Source organism: Lynx canadensis, chromosome A3 (assembly GCF_007474595.2).
Source record: "Lynx canadensis isolate LIC74 chromosome A3, mLynCan4.pri.v2, whole genome shotgun sequence".
Classification (NCBI taxonomy): Eukaryota; Metazoa; Chordata; class Mammalia; order Carnivora; family Felidae; genus Lynx; species Lynx canadensis.
The window spans coordinates 103,894,083-103,913,058 of record NC_044305.1 but is presented as its reverse complement, the minus strand read 5'-3'; the positions used below and the strand labels follow the sequence as shown (position 1 = coordinate 103,913,058).

The 18,976-nt window shown below is 42.9% G+C and overlaps 1 pseudogene; it reads right to left on the bottom strand.

Annotated features, from left to right (window-relative positions):
* Positions 1 to 7,823: 7,823 nt before the first annotated feature.
* On the bottom strand, positions 7,824 to 18,885 carry LOC115509812 (annotated as a pseudogene).
* Between the last annotated feature and the right edge of the window lie 91 nt (positions 18,886 to 18,976).

Sequence of the window (18,976 nt, the reverse complement as noted above, 5' to 3'; positions counted from 1 at the left end):
GGGGACTCGTCCCTGCACCGCTACCTGGACGGCGAGTTTTGGAGTCTCAAGAACGAGCCCCGCAGACTCCTGGGAGGCAGCCCGCTCTTCCGCCACAGGTACTGTGCCGCCGCAGGCCGGCTGGCCGTGTGCCCTCGGTCTCCGCGCGTCCCCGGGGGCACCGTCCGGGGTGCTCCGGGCCAGGACGAGGCATCGCCCTCCTACCCTGTGCAGATGGTGGGCTCTCCTCCGCAGAGGTGCGGGCACCGTAGACGGCCGCCGACCTCACAGGCCCGCAGGGAGGGTGGCCTCCGCCTGCCGGCTCCCTCCTACGCGGAGAGTGAAGGGGTGGGCCCGCCGCCGTAGGCGCGGTGATTTCCTGAGAGTCGCGGCTGGAAGGTTCGGCGCGGCTTCTAGACCTCAGTTGTTTGAATGCCCACCCTTCGTGTCCCACTCCGGGTGGTGGGAGAAGAGGCAGAAAATCCGGGATGGGGTGGGCGTGGACGGCGCCCAGGGTCATCGTGCCACCGGGTACGCAACAGGTGCGCCCGACCAGGTGCGCAGGAAGCGGGCAAGACAGCTTAGGCTGTGGGTGGTGTCTGCCTGGAAGAGAGGGACTTTTATTGGCACGGGGATGGACTGGCCCTGCGCAGGGCATATCTGGGCCTCTGGGGTGGGACGGACTCCCAGGGGCCCAGTACTTGGTTCTAAGGGGTGCTCAAGTCCACAAGGTCATTTGATGCCGGGACAGGTCTGAGAAGTGGACAGAGGGGCGGGTGCTGCTCAAGTTCCATGGAGAGAACTCAGTGACAGGCAGTCAGAACCAGAACTCAGCTCGTGTGTCCTATTGTGGGCTCTTTCTCCTGTGCTGGGTAGCTCACCCCTTCACAGGCAGTCTGAAAAGCCCACTCTTAGAACCAAGCTCTGGAGTTGTAGCTTAAGGAAGCCCTTAGTAAAAACGCCAGTATGTTGCGAAGGAAGATTAACTAGCTGGCAGTGCCCAGTCCACCCACTTTGAGCTTCTGTCTTAAGAATGAGCTGGGCTGAGGGGTGCCTGGGTGGCTCATTCGGTTAAGTGTCCAATTTCGGCTCAGGTTATGATCTCAAAGTTCGTTGAGTTCCAGCCCCATGTCCTCCCTGTGCTGACAGCTAAGAGCCTGGAGCCTGCTTGGGTTTCTGTGTCTCACTCTCTGTGCCCCTCCCCTGCTCACACTCTGTCTCTGTCTTTCAAAAATAAATAAACATTAAATGAAAAAAAACCTTTTTTTTAAAGTTTTTTTTAACGTTTGTCCATTTTTGAGAGACAGAGAGAACAGAGCGTGAGCTGGGAAGGGGCAGAAAGAGAGGGAGACAGAATCCAAAGCAGGCTCCAGGTTCTGAGCTGTCAGCACAGAGCTGGGTGCGGGGATCGAACCCACTGACCGCGAGATCATGACCTGAGCCGAAGTCAGGTGCTTAACCGACGGAGCCGCCTAATTTTTGACAGGCGCCCCTAGGTTTTTTAATATTTATTTATTTATTTATTTATTTATTTATTTATTTATTTATTTATTTATTTATTTATAAAGAATGAGCTGGGCTGAGGTGGAAGCAGGTGTCTTGCCCTTGGGGAAGAAGCTGGGGTTCCTGCCCTGGAAGGGGGTGGACTTAGGGACAATGAAATGTGAGATGTGTAAGAGGGTGAGTATGTCCTGGAATGTCTTCCCTGCTTTCTCTTTATGTCATGGTTTTCAAAGTGTGGTCTGGGGGTACCCAAGATCGTTTCAGGAGATTCAAAGGGAAAACCAATTTGATAATAATGCTAAGATGTTATTAGCGTTTTCACTCTCATTTTTTCACAGTGTTCAGTGGTGGTTTCCAGAGACTACATTAAGTATAATATCCCAACAGATTAAATACAGAAGCAGATATGAGAATCCAGCTATCTTCTTTTTTTTTTTTAATTTTAACTTGTTTTATTTTTTATTTTTTTAAATTTACATCCAAATTAGTATATAGTGCAACAATGATTTCAGGAGTAGATTCCTTAGTGCCCCTTACCCATTGCTCATCCCCCCTCCCACAACCCCTCCTGTAACCCTCAGTTTGTTCTCCATGTTTATGAGTCTCTTCTGTTTTGTCCCCCTTGCTGTTTTTATATTATTTTTGTTTCCCTTTCCTTATGTTCATCTGTTTTGTCTCTTAAAGTCCTCATAGGAGTGAAGTCATATGATATTTGTCTTTCTCTGACTAATTTCACTTAGCATAATGCCCTCTGGTTCCATCCACGTAGTTGCATATGGCAAGATTTCATTCTTTTTGATTGCCAAGTAATACTCCATTGTGTGTGTGTGTGTGTGTGTGTGTGTGTGTGTGTGTATACCACTTTATCCATTCATCCATGGATGGACATTTGGGCTCTTTCCATACTTTGGCCATTGTTGATAGTGCTGCTATAAACATGGGGGTGCATGTGTCCCTTTGAAAAGCACACCTGTATCCCTTGGATAAATGCCTAGTAGTGCCATTGCTGGGTTGTAGGGTAGTTCCAGTTTTAGTTTTTTGAGGACCCTCCATACTGTTTTCCAGAGTAATGCAAGCTGCACCAGCTCTTGCATTCCCAAGAGAATCCAGCTATCTTCTATGAATCCCTTCCATTAAAGGGATTTGTAAAAATGCAAAAAAAAAAAAAAATGCCTCTTATTACTAAATTTTGGGAGGCTAGAAAATATAGTTTTTTCATTAAAAATTTAATGAGTTTAATACTATTACTTTTCTTTTTCTTAAAATTTTTAATGTTTATTTATTTTTGAGAGAGAGAGTGAGAGAGAGGCAGAGAGAGAGGGAGACAGAATCTGAAGCAGGCTCTAGGCTCCGAGCTGTCAGCCCAGAGCCTGATGTGGGCCCAAACCCACAAACCACGAGATCATGACCTGAGCCAAAGTCAGACGCTCAACTGACTGAGCCACCCATTACTTTCAAATGATTTAATATATATTTAAATATTTTTCTGTCATAATTTCTAATGTGGTAAATATCGATAAATGCTTGAGGGTCTCAATAATTTTTTAAGAGTTTATTTTTCTTCTAGAGCAGTTTTAGGTTTACAACAATATTGGAAGAGAGATACAGAGATTTTCCGTATTTTGCCTGCCTCCACACAGGCATAGTCTCCCCCATTATCAACATCACCCCCCAGAATGATACGTTTTTTTAACCAAGATTGAACATCATGATCACCCCAAGTCCACAGTTTATGTTAGGGCTTACTGTTAGCATTGTACATTCTATGGGTTTAGGCAATACAATGGTACGCATTTATCATTATGGTTTATTATACAGAGTATTTTCACTGCCCTAAAGATCCTTTGTGCTTTGCCTATTCATCTCTCCCCACAAACCACCCCTGGCAACCACTGAACTTTTTACTCCATAGTTTTGCCTTTTCTAGAATGTCATGTGGCTGGAGTCATACGTCATTAGCTTCTTTCACTTAGTAATGTGCAATGAAGCTTCCTCCATGCCTTTTCATGGCTTGAGAGCTCATTTCCTTTTAGTGCTGAATAATCTTTCACTGTCTGGACGAGCCACAGTTTGTCTATGCATTCACCTACTAACGGGCATCTTGGCTGCTTCCAAGTTTTGGCAGTTAGGAATAAAGCTACTATAAACATCTGCGTGCAGGTTTGTTTGTTTGCTTGCTTGTTTATTTATTTATTTATTTATTTATTTATTTATTTATTTATTTAAGAGAGAGAGAGACAGAGAGAAAGCATACGTGAGCAGGGGAGAGGGGCAGAGGGAGAGAGAGAGAATCTTAAGCAGACTCCATGCTCAGCGCAGAGCCCTAAACAGGGCTGGATCCCACGACCTTGAGATCATGACCTGAGCCGAAATCAAGAGTCAGACCCTCAACCGACTGAGCCACCCAGGTGGCCTTGTGTGCAGGTTTTTATGTGAAGGCCTCAACCGTTTTTAAGAGTACAAAGAGGTCCTTTCAGTCATACTTTGGTCTGCTACAGCTCTGTCTTCACATGTCTACACGTCTCTGTTTCTGTACTCGTCAGTCTTCTCAGTGTCATTCCTAGGCTGTTATCACTGTGCCTTTTTCAGTTTAGGGAACTGCAATTTATTTATTTATTTAAAAAAATGTTTTAATGTTTATTTATTCTTGAGAAGAGAGAGAGAGCAGGGGAGGAGCAGAGAGAGATGGAGACACAGAATCGAAAGCAGGCTCCAGGCTCCGTGCTGTCAGCAAAGAGCCCGATGTGGGGCTCGAACTCACGAACCATGAAATTGTGACCTGAGCCGAAGTCAGACGCTTAACCGACAGAGCCACCCAGGTTCCCCAGGAACTGCAGTTTAAAATATGGAACAAGGGGTGCCTGAATGGCTCAGTCAGTTGAGCAGCCAACTCCAGCTCGGGTTATGATCTCACGGTTCCTGGGTTTGAGCCCTGCGTTGGGCTCTGAGCTGACAGCGAGGAGCCTGGAGCCTGCTTGGAATCCTCTCTCCCTCTCTCTGCCCCTCCTTTGCTTGTGCTCTCTTCCTCTTTCTCTCTCTCTCTCTCTCCAAAATAAGTAAACATTAAAAAATAAATAAAATATGGAACAAAATTCTAATATTCAAACTGCTGACTTGGGCCAAGTAGAAATACTTCCCTGAGATTGCACCACTGGCTTAGGGATAGAGGGAAAGGCATACCAGCAGGTCACAAAGCCAGCAGCTGATTTGTTTCCCAGTATGACCATCAACAAGTGATTTCACCTTACTGAGCTGCCATTTGCATATCCACAGAATGGGGATGGTATCTGTGCAGCTAGGTTATTATGTTGCTCGGATGAGAAACTGATGAATAGGTATTCAGTGATGCTGGCTGTGGTGTGATGCCACCCCATTCCCCCCCCTCCAAAAAAAAACCCACCAAAAGAGAAACACCAAAAAAGAAAAACATAAGAACACCATTATGCTAACAAACACTTTTCTCTTCTTTCCAGTTCTCGTTTACTGACTTCATAAGTTTGGAGTTGTGATAAGAGCATAGACTAAATTTCATATTGTTTTTCCCAAGTGATTCAAGATTCTGATCTCTATTCGAAAGGTCACGCTGTACTATCGGATTTGATCTTATCACGTGCTAGAAGACAGCGATCCTGATTTCTTGATGTTTTAAACGTTCTGCCAGAATAGAACCCCCCGTAGGAGACCAGAAATAAAACTTCCCTAGTCACTGATTCGCTGAGGTGTCTGGTCCTCCTCCTCAGGCTTTTGAAGTTAAAATGGTGTTGGGGGTGGGGTGGGGTTTGTGGCCTGTGGCCACAAGGTTCCCTGAGTGCTGTGTGTGTGTGTGTGTGTGTGTGTGTGTACAGTGGGAAGTTTGTACAGGGTCAGGCACTCCCAGGACATAAGCTGGGAAATAGATTGCCTCTAAAAGAACAGAGGTTGTGTAATTTCCTGTGCACATGATGACTACCCTCCTCAGCACTGGGGTTCGCCTTCTATACTCTGCTCCCAGGGGCGGTGTGGACGCAGCCCAGGCTCCCCTCCTAAGGAATGGCTTGCCCTGTCTCCCAAAGACTGGCTTGTCAGGCTGACTCCCACACTGTCCCACTCCGTTAGAGAGTCCCCCCCGGCCCCTTGGATACCACGGTTGCTGAGGGCCAGGCTGCCCTGTGACAGCATGCTGTTTATTTTGACAGGGGGAGGATTTGGGGAGACTCGAGGTTCCTCACTGGGGTTTGCGAGGAATGTTTAAAAGCAACGTGTGAAACGAGATACGTTTTTAACATGTTTTTGAGTGAGTTTCTTGGCCAACGGGAGCTCTTTCCTGAGGGCCGGGCTGGTGAGTGGGTGTGCATGTGTGTAGGTATGGCACAAGTCCCTCAGGACAACAACCTACAAAGCCCCACTAGATGTTGCTGGTCTCTTAAAAGCTTTTACGTGCCCTTCCACAGGGTTCCCCTCCCTGGTGTCAATGTGCTGGCTCCCCTCACCCCTTCTTTCTCTCTACTCCCTTGGCTTCCTCTCCCTAGAGCAATGCATGCATCTCTTCCTAACTGTTGATAATTTTCCCCTTAAGTCTTCTTTACATATGCAAGTATACGTGAAGACGGTCGGTCTCATCCCAAAAGGCCAAATAATTTGGAAAACTTGAAAGGTTCCTAAGCTGTCCCCTCCTCCAACTGCTTTTTTCATTGTAGTCAAATACACATAAAATCAAATTTACCACTTTTTAAAAAAATTATTTATTGGGGTGCCTGGGTGGCTCAGTCGGTTAAGTGTCTGACTTCAGCTCAGGTCACGATCTCACAGTCCGTGAGTTCGAGCTCCCGCATCGGGCCCTGTGCTGACAGCTCAGAGCCTAGAGCCTGCTTCAGATTCTGTCTCTTTCTCTCTGCCCCTCCCCAGCTCATGCGTGTGTGTGCGCGCGCACTCTCTCTCTTTCTGTCAAAAATAAATAAATATTAAAAAATTTAAAGTGCTCACTTCGGCAGCACATATACTAAAAAAATTTTTTAGAAAGATTTATTTATTTACTTTTGAAAGAGAGAGAGAGAGATCTCAAGTGGTGGAGGGGCAGAGAGAGAGGGAGAGAGAATCCCAAACAGGCTCCGCACTGGCGGCGTGGAGCCCGATGTAGGGCTCGGCATGGGGCTTGAACCCACAAACCATGAGATTGTGAGCTGAGCCGAAGCCCAGTGCTCAACCCACTGAGCCACCCAGCTGCCCCAAACTTACCACTTTAATAATTTAATTGTTAGGTGTGTAGCTCCATGGCATTAAGTGCATTCATGTTGCTGTGCAACCACCACTACCATCTCCGGAACGTCTTCATCCTCCAGATAGAACTGCTGTACCCATTAAATGATGGGTATTGTTCCTCCCTGGGAATTGTCTTCCCTTCCTCTCTCTCTGCCAGCCTCTGGCAACCACCGACTCTACTGTCTGTCTCTTGACTGTTCCAGGAACCTCGTATAAGTGAAATCACACAATATTTGTCCTTTTGTGTGTGGCTTATTTCACTTAGGGTAATGTTCTCAGAGTTTATCCATATTGTAGCGTGAGTCAGAATCTCCTTTTTAAAGGCTGGATAACACTGCATTGCATGGATATAACATGTTTTGTTTGTCCATTCATCCATAGATGGACATCTGATGCCCCAACCACTTCTTTTTTTTTTTTAATTTTTTAAATGTTTTTATTTATTTTTGAGAGAGAGAGAGACAGAGAGAGAGAGAGAGAGAGAGCACGCACAAGTGGGGGATGGGCAGAGAGAGAGGGAGACACAATCCGAAGCAGGCTCCAGGCTCCGAGCTGTCAGCACAAAGCCCGACGCGGGGCTTGAACTCGCAAACTATGAGATCATGGTCTGAGCCGAAGTCAGATGCCTAACTGACTGAGCCACCCAGGCGCCCCCCCCACCCCCGAACCACTTCTAATACTTTAGTGTGTGGTAGGGTTTCTTCTGCTTCTCCTTGTTTTTCTATGAGTTCCTATGCACGTGAACAGTATGTTTTTCTATAAGCAAGGTCAGCTATGTGTTTTATTCTACAGCTTTCTCTTTCAGAATTTAAGTCTTATTTTCATTGTGTGATATAGGAACATTCTTTCTTTTTTTTTTTCCAACTAAAACAGTTGACAATTTTATTTTCACATTTCACAATACAAATGAAAATTCCTTTTTTTTTTTTTCTCTCTTCTGGTCCCACTACTTCCCCTACCCAAACTATCCTCTCTTTGATAAGAAGGGGGAGCAAGTCTTCCTTGTCATGCTGTTAGAAAACACCTAGAGTCACAGCACCATGATCTCCTGGTGAAGTAGAATAAATAATATAAAATGCATATGAAGAGGCTCCTGTCTCTCCTTACCTGTCTGGTTGAGTCATTCCTGGCCAAGTAGGTACCGTCATGGGACAGGTGGGAGGTCTCATCACGGGGGGGGGGGGGGGTCCAGACATCATTGGCATGTGGCCTCTGATAGGTGGTCTCATTCCAGATACAGTTCCCCCTGGCATCCTCCCAGGAGGAGGAAGGCCCCCCATATGGGGTGCTGGCATCATACCCGGGCCAGGAGGCCCTGGGAGACGGGGGGTGGGGTGGGGAGGTGGGATCATTGCCCTGCAGGAGGAGGAACAGAGGATGGAGTAAGAGGTATCTTTGCTTGTTGAAATATTGCAGTTGCTCTGTGGGTAAGGCCCTGAGCCTGCTCTCCCATCCATTTCTGATAGGCTTGCACATTCTCTTGTGTTTCCTACTGCTGCAATGCGTCTTCCTCACGGATGGAGAGTCATGGGTGAGGTATGTGTCTCAGTAATCACAATAAAACTTAGGTTTGCTGCTCTGCAGGCCAGTGGCCACTCTGTCCTGTGCCGTGTATGAATATTCTTAGTGCAAATAGTACAACAAGGTTTTTAATGAAAAACAACCTCCCTACCCCACCTGCCTCTGTCCCTCATTCCTTTCCTCATTGACAACCACACCCAGTTCTTTCACCAGCTTCTTCTATTATTGACCTCCATATTCCTAAACAACATACTTTTTTTTTTGGCATTTTATAACCTCTTTATTAATATTTTAATCATGAAATGCTTTAGACATGTTAACATTTTAAAAGTCAACATTTTGAAAAATTACATTGCATAGTTAGCTATTTTTGAGAGGCCCATGGATCTTCTAAGACTTTTTAATGCCAGATAAGCTACAAAGTATCTGAAACCTTCTAAACCTTTTGAAACCTCTTTTTTTTTTTTTTTTTTGGTACTTTTGAAATTTCTTTTTTCTTTTCTTTTTTCTTTTTTTTGAATTTACATCCAAATTAGTTAGCATATAGTGCCCGTTTAGCCATTTAGCATATAGTGCCCATTTAGCCCATTTAGCCCATCCCCCTTCCCACTACCCCTTCCGTAACTCTCAGTTTGTTCTCCACATTTATGAGTCTCTTCCGTTTTGTCCTCCTCCCTGTTTTTATATTATTTTTGTTTCCCTTCCCTTATGTTCATCTGTTTTGTCTCTTAAAGTCTTCATAGGAGTGAAGTCATATGATTTTTTTCTTTCTCTGACTGACTAATTTCACTTAGCATAATACCTTCCAGTTCCATCCATGTAGTTGCAAATGGCAAGATTTCATTCCTTTTGATTGCTGAGTAATACTCCATTGTATATATATACCATCTTCTTTATCCATTCATCCATCGATGGACATTTGGGCTCTTTCCACACTTTGGCTATTGTTGATAGTGCTGCTATAAACATAGGGGTGCATGTGTCCCTTCGAAACAGCACACCTGTATCCCATGGATAAATGCCTAGTAGTGCAATTGTTGGGTCGTAGGGTAGTTCTATTTTTAGTTTTTTGAGGACCCTCCATACTGTTTTCCAGAGTGGCTGCACCAGCTTGCATTGCCACCAACAATGCAAAAGAGATCCTCTTTCTCCGCATCCTTGCCAACATCTGTTGTTGCCTGAGTTGTTAATGTTAGCCATTCTGACAGGTGTGAGGTGGTATCTCTTTGTGGTTTTGATTTGTATTTCCCTGATGATGCATGATGTTGAGCATTTTTTCATGTGTCGGTTGGCCATCTGGATGTCTTCTTTGGAGAAGTGTCTATTGATGTCTTTTGCCCATTTCTTCACTGGATTATTTGTTTTTTGGGTGTTGAGTTTGATAAGTTCTTTATAGATTTTGGATAGTAACCCTTTATCTGATATATCGTTTGCAGATACCTTCTCCTATTCTGTCGGTTGGCTTTTTAGTTTTGCTGATTGTTTCCTTCACTGTGTAGAAGCTTTTTATTTTGATGAGGTCCCAGTAGTTCATTTTTGCTTTTATTTCCCTTGCCTCCAGAGACGTGTTCAGTAAGAAGTTGCTGCAGCCAAGATTAAGGAGGTTTTTGCCTGCTTTCTCCTCGAGGATTTTGATGGTTTCCTGTCTTACATTGAGGTCTTTCATCCATTTTGAGTTTATTTTTGTGTATGGTGTAATAAAGTGGTCCAGGTTCATTCTTCTGCATGTTGCTGTCCAGTTTTCCCAGCACCACTTGCTGAAGAGACTGTCTTTATTCCATTGGATATTCTTTCCTGCTTTGCCAAAGATTAGTTGGCCATACGTTTGTGGGTGCATTTCTGGGTTCTCTATTCTGTTTCACTGATCTGAGTGTCTGTTCTTGTGCCAGTACCATACTGTCTTGATGATTACAGCTTTGTAGTACAGCTTGAAGTCTGGGATTGTGATGCCTCCTGCTTTGGTTTTCTTTTTTAAGATTGCTTTGGCTATTGGGGGTCTTTTCTGGTTCTATACAAATTTTAGGATTATTTGTTCTAGCTCTGTGAAGAATGCTGGTGTTACTTTGATAGGGATTGCATTGAATATGTAGATTGCTTTGGGTAGTATTGACATTTTAACAATATTTGTTCTTCCTATCCAGGAGTATGGAATCTTTTTCCATTTTTTGTGTCTTCTTCAATTTCTTTCATAAGCTTTCTATAGTTTTCAGTGTATAGATTTTTCACCTCTTTGGTCAGATTTATTCCTAGGTATTTTATGTTTTTTTTTTGTGCAACTGTAAATGGGATCGATTACTTGATTTCTCTTTCTGTCGCTTCATTGTTGGTGTATAGGAATGCAACTGATTTCTGTGCATTGATTTTATATCCTGCAACTTTGCTGAATTCGTGAATCAACTCTAGCAGTTTTTTTGGTGGAATCTTTTGGGTTTTCCATATAGAGTATCATGTCATCTGCGAAGAGTGAAAGTTTGACCTCCTCCTGGCTGATTTGGATGCCCTTTATTTCTTTGTGTTGCCTGATTGCGGAGGCTAAGACTTCCAATACTATGTTGAATAACAGTGGTGAGAGTGGACATCCCTGTCTTGTTCCTGACCTTAGGGGGAAAGCTGTCAGTTATTCCCCACTGAGGATGATATTAGCGTTGGGTCGTTCATATGTGGCTTTTATGATCTTGAGGTATGATCCTTCCATCCCTACTTCCTTGAGGGTTTTTATCAAGAGAGGTTGCTGTATTTTGTCAGATGCTTTCTCTGCATCTATTGAGAGGATCATATGGTTCTTGTCCCTTCTTTTACTGATGTGGTGAATCACGTAAATTGTTTTGTGGATATTGAACCAGCCCTGCATCACAGGTATAAATCCCACCTGGTCGTGGTGAGTAATTTTTTTAATGTGTTGTTGGATCTGGTTGGCTAATATCCTGTTGAGGATTTTTGCATCTGTGTTCATCAGGGAGATTGGTCTATAGTTCTCCTTTTTCGTGGGGTCTCTGTCTGGTTTTGGAATCAAGGTAATGCTAGCTTCATAGAAGGAGTTTGGAAGTTTTCCTTCCATTTCTATTTTTTGGAACAGCTTCAAGAGAATAGGTGTTAACTCTTCCTGAAATGTTTGGTAGAATTCCCCTGGAAAGCCATCTGGCCCTGGCCTCTTGTTTTTTGGTAGATTTTTGATTACAAATTTGATTTCCTTACTGGTTATGGGTCTGTTCAAATTTCCTATTTCTTCCTGTTTCAGTTTTGGTAATGTATATTTTTCTAGGAATTTTTCCATTTCTTCCAGATTGCCCATTTTATTGGAATGTAATTGCTCATAATATTCTCTTATTATTGTTTTTATTTCTGCTGTGTTGGTTGTGATCTCTTTTCTTTCATTCTTGATTTATTTGGGTCCTTTCCTTTTTCTTTTTGATCCAACTGGCTAGTGGTTTATCAATTTTGTTAATTCTTTCAAATAACCAGCTTCTGGTTTCATTGATCTGTTCTGTTTTGTTTTTTTTTTGTTTGTTTGTTTCAATAGCATTAATTTCTGTTCTAATCTTTATTATTTCCTGTCTTCTGCTGTTTTGGGGTTTTATTTGCTGTTCTTTTTCCAGCTCTTTAAGGTGTAAGGTTAAGTTATGTATCTGACATCTTTCTTCCTTCTTTAGGAAGGAGTGGATTGCTATATACTTTCCTCTTATGACTGCCTTTGCTGCATCCCAGAGTTTTTGGGTTGTGGTGTTATCATTTTCATTGACTTCCATATACTTTTTAATTTCCTCTTTAACTTCTTGGTTAGCCCATTCATTCTTTAGTATGATGTTGTTCAGTCTCCAAATATTTGTTACCTTTTCAAATTTTTTCTTGTGGTTGATTTCGAGTTTCATAGTGTTGTGGTCTGAAAATATGCACAGTATGATCTCGATCTTTTTTGTACTTACTTAGGGCTGATTTGTGTCCCAGTGTATGGTCTATTCTGGAGAACGTTCCATGTGCACTGGAGAAGAATGTATATTCTGCTGCTTTAGGATGAAATGTTCTGAATATATCTGTTAAGTCCATCTGGTCCAGTGTGTCATTCAAAGCCATTGTTTCCTTGTTGATTTTTTGATTAGATGATCTTTCCATTGCTGTGAGTGGGGTGTTGAAGTCTCCTACTATTATGGTATTACTATTGATGAGTTTCTTTATGTTTGTGATTAATTGATGTATATATTTGGGTGTTCCCACATTTGGCACATAAATGTTTACAATTGTTAGGTCTTCTTGGTGGATAGACCCCTTGATTATGATATAATGCCCTTCTGCATTTCTTGATACAGTCTTTATTTTAAAGTCTAGATTGTCTGATATAAGTATGGCTACTCCAGCTTTCTTTTGTTGACCAGTAGCATGGTAGATGGTTCTCCATCCCCTTATTTTCAATCTGAAGGTGTCTTTAGGTCTCAAGTGGGTTTCTTGTAAACAGCATATAGATGGATCTTGTTTTCTTATGCATTTTGTTACCCTGTGTCTTTTGATTGGAGCATTGAGTCCATTGATGTTTAGAGTGATTACTGAAAGATATGAATTTATTGCCATTATGATGCTTGTAGAGTTGGAGTTTCTGGTTGTGTTCTCTGGTCCTTTCTAATCTTTGTTGCTTTTGGTAGTTATATATATATATATTCATCTTTTCTCCCCTCAGAGAGTTCCCCCTTAAGATTTCTTGCAGGGCTGGTTTAGTGGTCACAAACTCCTTTAATTTTTTTTTGTCTGGGAAACTTCTTATCTCTCCTTCTATTTTGAATGACAGCCTTGCTGGATAAAGAATTCTTGGCTGCATATTTTTCTGATTCAGCACATTGAATGTATCCTGCCACCCCTTTCTGGCCTGCCAAGTTTCTGTGGATAGGTCTGCTGCAAACCTCATCTGTCTTCCCTTGTAGGTTAGGGACTTTTTTTTCCCTTGCTGCTTTCATGATTCTCTCCTTGCTGGAGTATTTTGTGAATTTGACTATGATATACCTTGTTGATGGTCGGTTTTTGTTGAATCTAATGGGGGTCCTCTGTGCTTCCTGGATTTTGATGTCTGTGTCTTTCCCCAGGTTAGGAAAGTTTTCTGCTACGATTTGCTCGCATAACGCTTCTACCCCTATTTCTCTCTCTTCCTCTTCTGGGACCCCTATGATTCTGATGTTGTTCCTTTTTAATGAGTCACTGATTTCTCTGATTCTTATATCGTGCTCTTTTGCCTTAATCTTCCTCTTTTTTTCTGCTTCATTATTCTCTATAAGTTTGTCCTCTATATTGCTGATTCTCTGTTCTGCCTCATCCATCCTTACCACTGCTGCATCCATCCATGATTGCAGCTCAGTTATAGCATTTTTAATTTCATTCTGATTATTTTTTACTTTTTATCTCTGCAGAAAGGGATTCTAATCTATTTTCGACTCCAGCTAGTATTCTTATTATCGTGATTCTAAATTCTGGTTCAGACATCTTGTTTGTATCTGTGTTGGTTAAATCCCTGGCTGTCATTACTTCATACTATTTCTTTTGGGGTGAATTCCTTTGTTTTGTAATTTTGAAGGGAGAAAAGGAATTAATGAGGTAGAAAAATTAAAATTAAAAAATATTAAAATTAAAAACGCACACACACACACACACACACACACACAAATCGAATAAATGATGCTAGATCCTGGGTGTGTTTTGGTCTGGGTGTTGAAAGTGGTTTGACAGAAAAGTGGTTTGACAGAAAGTGGTTTTAGAGAAAAAAAGGGGGGGGGGAGGAAATCGTTTGAGAATTTGAAAAAATGAATACACTGAAGCAGACTAAAATGAGATGATGGGAGTAAAATAGAATTTGAAAAAATTTACACAAAAGTAAAGAATATAGTAGAAAAAAATTTTAAGAAAAATATTTTTAATAAAAATTAAAAATAAAAATGAGTTTTTTCACTTTCTGTATTCAAGAAAAAGAAAAGAAACGAAAAAGAGAAAAAAAGGAAATCTTTTGAAAATTTGAAAAAGTGAATACACTGTAGTAGACTAAAATAAAATGATGGAAGTAAAATAGAGTTTGAAAAAATTTATATAATAGCAAAAAATGTAGTCAAAAAATTGAAGAAAATGTTTTTAATAGAAACTGAAAGTAAAAATGAAGTTTTTCTGTTTCTGCATTCAAGAAAAAGAAAAGAAATGGAAACGACAAAAAAGAAAAAGGAAAAAAAGGAAATCGTTTGAAAATTTGAGAAGTTGAATACACTGAAGTAGACTAAAATAAAATGATGGAAGTAAAATAGAATTTGAAAAAATTTACACAAAAGTAGAAAATATAGTAAAAAAATTAAGGAAAAATATTTTTAATAAAAATTGAAAATAAAAATGAATTTTTTCTCTTTCTGTATTCAAGACAAAGAAAAGAAGTGTAAAAGAGAGAAAAAAAAAAGAAAGAAAATTGAATAGATGGACCTGCTAATAGATTGAAATAGGACTGAAATTACTTCGTTTTCCCCTAGAAGTCAGACTATGTAGCGCTTTATAGTCCATAAACTAAGTAGGCTGTGAGACTTGTGTTCTTGAGGAATGAGGTTGGCCCACTTGGGTGGGGCTCAGTGTAACGGCTCCGTTCTCCACTAGATGATGCTGCTAGCCTACTGGGGTGGAGTGTTGTGGCACTCATAGGTGCATAGGTGCATGCGCGGGAGCGGTGAAACTGGTGCCACCCAGCTACCCAGTCCCTAGTATTGGAACTCTGTTCTCCTTGATCAGCCGTCGTGCACCCGTCTTCTGTCTTTAGCTTTTGTCCACTCCCCGCTTTTTCACTGTCTGTGACCAGGCCCCAGGCAGTACCTCTCTCCCGAGTTTTGTCTCAGATGCGGCTGTTTTCCCCGACCCTTTACTTCTGAAGGACTGCGTCTTTGACCCGTTCCGCCCCTCTATGGGAGGGTCTCACTGAGCAATGGCCGAATGCTGGCTGCAACCAGGAACACTTGTCAGATCCTGCTGCTGCCAGTGCCCTGAGACTGCGGCCAGGTGCCAGCCCGCCCAAGAAAAAGTTTGCTAGATAGTGTAGCAGCAGCTTTTCAGGGATTATGGAAAATCACAACACACATCTGGCACCAGGCTTCACCCTTAATGACCTTGTTCCAGCACCAGTGAATGTGGCCATTTTCTGGGGCTGCTGGGACCAGGTGGTTTCAACAGTCTCTACCAGATGTCCTTCCAGCAGTGGAACCACGTTTCTGCATGTGGCCCAAGAACCTATCGGACCCCACCCTGTTCCTGGGGATTCGCCCTTCCTACCAGAGCACCGCCAGGTATGGAGCTGCGGAGTTGCAGACTTTGCGCTCCCCTTGTTTACAGTCTTAATGGAATTTAAACCCACTCCTTTCTCCTTTCTCCCTTTTTAGTTTAGTCCCTGCGGCTGTTTCTAATTTTCCACTTTCTCTCCAGCTGCTTTTTGGGAGGAGTGCTTTTCCCATATTCTCTGCCCCCCCCCCCGCACCCCCTCCCCAGTCTCTGTCCTCTCTCTGCTCGCAAAAGCACCTCCCTTCCCTCGCCTTCTTGCTCCCCAAGTTCACTGATTTCTGTGGTTCAGGTTGTGCAGATTGTTGTGTTAATCCTCCAATCGACCTAAACAACATACTTAAACCACCACTTCTTGAGTATATAATGACTATTATAGAAAATGAAGATCTCACTGCTGCATTTTCTTTGTCTATGTTCTGAAAATCACCGTGTCACCATTTTTATTTAAATCACTCTAGTATTCACATTGCTGTGACTATATAAATATTATTCCCAGCTGTGCCCCATAGTGCACTGTATTTCATTTCCTTTCTTTTATAACTTTTTATCATTTTATCAGTTTCTCCTTTGTTCATTTGCTTAGTTTTCTATAAACTCATCAGTCACTGACACCACAGTTTGGTATAGAATGGTTACACTCCTCTCAACTTAGTAAAACCTGTAAGGTAATTGGCAATTCCACTCCCCCAGCCCCTGTGGACACATCCCTCCTGGAGACCTCCTTCTGGGGCTTCTGTCTGGACTGGCTTTCTATGTGTTTCTTCAGTATTATCTTAGGAATTGCCTTTGAATCTCCTCTGTATTCCCAGGCTTTCTCTTCCTTAGTTACCCTTTGTGGAGTATGGCCACAAATTCCTTAATGCTATTCCCACTGAGAGGTGTGGTTGTGTCCCCTCCCCTTGAATCTGGGTGGCTTTGTGACTGCTTTGGCCCACAGAATATGGCTGAAGTGACAGCATGCTAGTTGCCAGGCTCAGGTCCGAAGAGACTGACACCTTTCACTTCCTGTCTTTTGAGGTCCTGAGCGTCCATGTAAAAAGGTCTGCTAGCCTGTGGCTGGTCCATGGAGAGAGGCTGCAGGAAGAGAGGTGAAGAGTTGCTAACCATTCCCAACGGCTCCAGCTCTCAGCTGTTGAAGTCATCTGAGCTGGGGCTCCAGACACTGTGAAGCGGAGAGAAGCCATCCCTACTTGTTCCCGTGTGTCCAAATTCCCAATAGGAAGCAGAGAGATAGAAGAATACTGATGCATTGCTCTTTTAAGCCGCTAAGTTTTGGGGTACATTGTTACACAGCTATGGAGAACCAGAACAGTCTTTCATCTAATAGCTTCCTGAGAAAGAATATAAGAGAAGTCACTTTTGGAGATTTTTGAGATTTTTATGTCTGAAGATGTTCACCATCCAATTGACTGAATGTTCTTCTGGGTATAGAATTCTAGGCTGGAAATAAAATTTCCCCCCGATTTTTAAAGGCTTCATGCCATTCCTTTTGGCTATGTATCCAGCATTGCTATTAACAGATATTACCTCTTCTGCACCCTGACCTTTTATAAATGGCTTCTTTTTCTTCCTTTTGGAAGCCACGGCATTATGAGCATTCTTCTTTAGCACCGGGTGTTGCATCATTTACAGAGTGATCTGATGTGGGTGTCTTTTGCTTTCAGTGTGTCAGGCATGTAATGGGCTCTTTAATCTGGAAACTCACGCTCTTCAGTTATTTGCACTATTATCTGGAACTCCTTTTGTTTAGATGTTGAAACCCCTGACCTTGTCCTTTGATTTTCTTATCCTTTCTTCCTTATTTTCCATCTCATTCTTTATTTTTTTGTTCTACTTCCTGGGAGATTTTCTCTACTTATCTTCCAACTCTTCCTGAGTTAAAATATCTTCTGTCATATATATTTTTTAATGTTTATTTATTTTTGAGAGAGAGAGAGAGCGAGAGCGAGCATGGGAGGAACAGAGAGAGAGGGAGACACAGAATCTGAAGCAGGCTTCAGGCTGTCAACCTGTCAGCCTGTCAGCTGTCAGCACAAACGTGGAGCTTGAACTCACGAACCGTGAGATCATGACCTGAGCCAAAGTCGGATGCTTAACTGACTGAGCCTACCAGGCGCCCCTCTTTGTTCCTTTTTGTAATAACACCTGTTCTTGTCTTCTGATTTCAAAATTTCTTACATTTTTAGATGTTCCTTTCTATTCCTCTGCTTTGTCTCTGTTTCCTTTGGTTTTCTTTTTTTCCATTTGTACCTTTGACCTCTGATTTTTGTGTTTGAAGCTTTCCTTAAATGTCTAGTCCATCTTGGCTGTTTGCTCACAATAGGAGCAAAATAAAAAATACAAGTAAAATTCTGATGTAAACAGGCAGGGTTGCTGGCCACAGGCTTTCCTGATCACAGAGTAGCCCCTTTCAGTGACAGATCAGTATTACGTTTTGTTTTGGACAGAGTTACTTTCTCCAGAAAGGACTCTTTTAGTTTTCTGAGGAATGGTGGGTAGAGGATGAAGGACAGACAGGTCATAATCCTGGCTGCCTAAAGTGACTGTGAGCAAGGCTCCTCCCTACGTGACTTTAGGCTAACTAGAAAATGCTCCTCTCCTAAGACATTTGACTTCTGTTTGCTGGAGAATGCGTGTTAACTCTGATTTTGTTAGAACAAGTCACTTTATAGCCATCTGCTGGGAAGTTGTCAAAGCTGCCCGTGATGTACAGGCCATTCCTGATGTTTGGTTATGTCCTGATGTTTGGTGTTGGTAAGTGGGGCCTCTGGCTGAGGGGTCTCCCCCTGGCCCCACTGTTCTCAGTGTGCGCCTTCTCTGTTGCTCTCTCAACGTCTCCTTCTCCTGACAGTGAACCTTCAGGCTGTGATGAGCTGGGGGAGGGGACTTGGAGCTGTCAGAGGTGCCTGGAGCCTCCAATCCCCAAGCCTTAGTGGAGTTCAGTTGTACCAGCTGGTGGACTTCCCGGCCCCATAAACTTGGCATTCTCTGTTCTGCGATGTCTGCTCCCCGTTCACCTGCCTGGTCACTTTTTGGCTGCCAATATGTTGTTGCTATCCTTTGTCTGCTGTCAGTTTCTCTTCAGTTCTTGGTTGGCCCATGTGGGTAGTCACTCCTGTTTCGGGTGCAGAGATGGAAACACAGCTCACATTGGCTTCAGGCGAAGAGGCTGGAATTCAACTGCGTGGGTGGTGCTGTCAGGAGCCCAAGCATTGGGCTCTGATTACCTGTCAGTCTCTTTGTAACGATGGCTTTATGGAGCACGTGCAAACCTCTGTTTGTTCTGAAACTGTCTGTGGGATTACTAAGGGCGCTGCAGACTCCTTGGTCCCTGAGTGCTCTCCTCACCTCCTCCTCGGCTGCCATGGGAGAGTATTGACTCAACCTCTTCTTGACCCTTGAAGGATCTCAGGCCTTGAAGTCTGGGTTGTAATTAGCCCCCAAGGGAATTTCCATG